This window comes from Heterodontus francisci, chromosome 24 (assembly GCF_036365525.1).
Source record: "Heterodontus francisci isolate sHetFra1 chromosome 24, sHetFra1.hap1, whole genome shotgun sequence".
In the NCBI taxonomy this organism is placed as follows: Eukaryota; Metazoa; Chordata; class Chondrichthyes; order Heterodontiformes; family Heterodontidae; genus Heterodontus; species Heterodontus francisci.
Genome location: NC_090394.1, coordinates 17,910,410 through 17,914,337, shown reverse-complemented (window position 1 = coordinate 17,914,337; position 3,928 = coordinate 17,910,410).

Here is a 3,928-nt window from a genome sequence, read left to right as displayed (position 1 = left end):
AATGGTGAGAACCAGACGCCAGTATCTCAGGCTGGGAAGCGGTGAGAACCAGGGGCCAGTAACTCAGGCTGGGCAGTGGCGAGAGCCAGGGTCAGTAACCCAGGCTGGGAAGCGGTGAGAACCAGGGGCCAGTAACTCAGGCTGTGAAATGGTGAGAACCAGACGCCAGTATCTCAGGCTGGGAAGCGGTGAGAACCAGGGGCCAGTAAATCAGGCTGGGAATCGGTGAGAACCAGGGGCCAGTAGCTCAGGCTGGGAAGCAGTGAGAACCAGGGGCCAGTAACTCAGGCTGGGGAGCGGTGAGAACCAGGGGTCAGTAACTCAGGCTGGGAAGCGGTGAGAACCAGGAGCCAGTAACTCAGGCTGGGAAGCAGCGAGAACCAGGGGCCAATAACACAGGCTGGGAAGCAGCGAGAACCAGGGGCCAGTAACTCAGGCTGGGAAGCGGTGAGAACCAGGGGCCAGTAACTCAGGCTGGGAAGCCGCGAGAACCAGGGGCCAGTAACCCAGACTGGGAAGCGGTGAGAACCGGGGCCAGTAACCCAGGCCGTGAAGCGGTGATAACCAGGGGCCAGTAACCCAGGCTGGGAAGCAGCGAGAGCCGGAGTCAGTAAGTGACAATGGGAGCGTCGCGGGCTGGGGCTCGTAACCCCAGCTGGGAAGCAGCGAGAACCAGGGACCAGTAACTAAGGCTGGGAAGCGGTGAGAACCAGAGGACCGTAACTCAGGCTGGCAAGTGGTGAGAACCAGGGGCCAGTAACACAGGCTGGGAAGTGGTGAGAACCAGGGGCCAGAAACTCAGGCTGACAAGTGGTGAGAACCAGGGGCCAGTAACTCAGGCTGGCAAGTGGTGAGAACCAGGAGCCAGTAACTCAGGCTGGGAGCGGTGAGAACCAGGGGTCAGTAACTCAGGCTGGGAAGTGTTGAGAACCAGGGGTCAGTAACTCAGGCTGGGAAGCAGCGAGAGCCAGGGTCAGTAACCCAGGCTGGGAAGCGGTGAGAACCAGGGGCCAGTAACTCCGGCTGTGAAATGGTGAGAACCAGAGGCCAGTAACTCAGGCTGCGAAGCGGTGAGAACCAGGGGCCAGTAACTCAGACTGGGAAGTTGTGAGAACCAGGGGCCAGTAACTCAGGCTGGGAAGCGAGAACCAGGAGCCAATAACACACACTGGGAAGCCGCGAGAACCAGGGGCCAAAAACCCAGGCTGGGAAGCGGTGAGAACAAGGGGCCAGTAACCCAGGCTGGGAAGCAGCGAGAACCAGGGGCCAGTAACTCAGGCTGGGAAGCGGTGAGAACCAGGGGCCAGTAACCCAGGCTGGGAAGCAGCGAGAACCAGGGGCCAGTAACCCAGACTGGGAAGCAGTGATATTCAGGGGCCAGTAACTCAGGCTGGGAAGCAGCGAGAACCAGGGGCCAATAACACAGGCTGGGAAGCAGCGAGAACCAGGGGCCAGCAACCCAGGCTGGGAAGCGTTGACAACCAGGGCCAGTAACCCAGGCCGGGAAGCTGTGAGAACCAGGGGCCTGTAACCCCGGCTGTGAAGCAGCGAGAACCAGGGGCCGGTAACTCAGGCTGGGAAGCGGTGAGAACCAGGGGTCAGTAACTCAGGCTGGGAAGTGTTGAGAACCAGGGGTCAGTAACTCAGGCTGGGAAGCAGCGAGAGCCAGGGTCAGTAACCCAGGCTGGGAAGCGGTGAGAACCAGGGGCCAGTAACTCCGGCTGTGAAATGGTGAGAACCAGAGGCCAGTAACTCAGGCTGCGAAGCGGTGAGAACCAGGGGCCAGTAACTCAGACTGGGAAGTTGTGAGAACCAGGGGCCAGTAACTCAGGCTGGGAAGCGAGAACCAGGAGCCAATAACACACACTGGGAAGCCGCGAGAACCAGGGGCCAAAAACCCAGGCTGGGAAGCGGTGAGAACAAGGGGCCAGTAACCCAGGCTGGGAAGCAGCGAGAACCAGGGGCCAGTAACTCAGGCTGGGAAGCGGTGAGAACCAGGGGCCAGTAACCCAGGCTGGGAAGCAGCGAGAACCAGGGGCCAGTAACCCAGACTGGGAAGCAGTGATATTCAGGGGCCAGTAACTCAGGCTGGGAAGCAGCGAGAACCAGGGGCCAATAACACAGGCTGGGAAGCAGCGAGAACCAGGGGCCAGCAACCCAGGCTGGGAAGCGTTGACAACCAGGGCCAGTAACCCAGGCCGGGAAGCTGTGAGAACCAGGGGCCTGTAACCCCGGCTGTGAAGCAGCGAGAACCAGGGGCCGGTAACTCAGGCTGGGAAGCGGTGAGAACCAGGGGCCAGTACCTCAGGCTGGCAAGTGGTGAGAACCAGGGGCCAGTAACACAGGCTGGGAAGCGGTGAGAACCAGGGACCAGTAACTCAGGCTGGCAAGTGGTGAGAACCAAAGGTGAGTAACTCAGGCTGGGAAGCAGTGAGAACCAGGGGCCAGTAACCCAGGCTGGGAAACGGTGAGAACCAGGGGTCAGTAACTCAGGCTGGCAAGTGGTGAGAACCAGGGGTCAGTAACTCAGACTGGGAAGCAGCGAGACCTGGGGCCTGTAACCTACGCTGGGAAGCAGCGAGAGCCGGGGCCAGTCAGTGACAATGGGAGAGACAGGTGCTGGGGCCACGAACCCAGGCTGGGAAGCAGCGAGAGCCAGAGCCTGTACCCCAAAGCTGGGCAGCAGCGGGGGCTGGGGGCCATTAATCGAGGTGCATGCGCCAGGCTCCGCCCACCAACTCAAACCGCCGGCCAATTAGAAAATAGGAACAGATTAGAACTGTTTTATTATTATTGATTCCTGCCATAGCAGCCTGTGATTTTTATCCTATTCATTGCTTCGTGGCACGATTCCCAGCCCTGCTTGCCTTCTTTTATTTATGTAGAATATCTTAATAGTTTGTTTTCTGTTGTTTGATAATTTAACTCTTTGCTTCCCTCATAGTTTATTTGACTTGTCTCCTAATCTCCTTGTATTCTCCACATCACATTATTTCTTCTGTTGATCTGCTCAACCACACTTCCCCTCCACCTGCAATGCCCTGGTCCCCAATAAAACCATTATTCTCTCTCTCACCAGTTCTGGCCACTCCCTTCGGTCCAAGGGACACAGCCTTTAACAGATGTGGCAGGCAATTGGTTTTGCCATTCACTGCCAAATCTGACTAGACCACATAAAGCACTATAAGATCCTGCTCTCGCCTGCCAAAATTGCTTTTCTCTGCTGCAAGCCACCTTTTTAAACCCTTCTCCCAGTCTCCTCCACCTTTATTTCCAAAAACAAGTGCAAAGAACTCATTGATTTCTTTGTCACTAAAGATAGAGACCATCCGATCAGCTCCCCCAACCACTTCCCTCCCTTCCCCTCGCTCACCAGCCCAAACTTACACTAAGACGCTCCCCCAAGCTAACTCTGGACTTGTATCTTTCTCTAATTTCTCTCCTATCTTCACTCATGCCCTCTCCGAGCTCATCTTGTCCATGAGACCCACCTCCTGTTCTCAAGATGTTATTCCCACGAAACTGCTAACCACCCAACTTCCCTTCTTGGTCACCATGTTAGTTGATATTGTAAATGGTTCTCTCTCCTCGGGTAATGTCCCCTTCTCCTTCAAATCTGCTGTCATCATCTCTCTCCTCTAAAAACCAACCTTTGACCTCTCTATCCTTGCAAATTACTACCCCATTTCCGACCTCCCTTTCCTCTCCAAAGTCGCTGAATGCGTTGTCACCTCCCAAATCTGTGCCCATCTTTCCTGGAACTCCATTTTTTTATTCATACATGGGATTTAGGCATCACTGGCAAGGCCAGCTTTTATTGCCCATCTGAATTGCCCTGAAGGTGGTGGTGGTAAGCAGCTTCTTCAACTGCTGCAGTCCTTGTGATGTAGTGACACCCGCAGAGACCTTTACTCAAATTTTCTGTAAT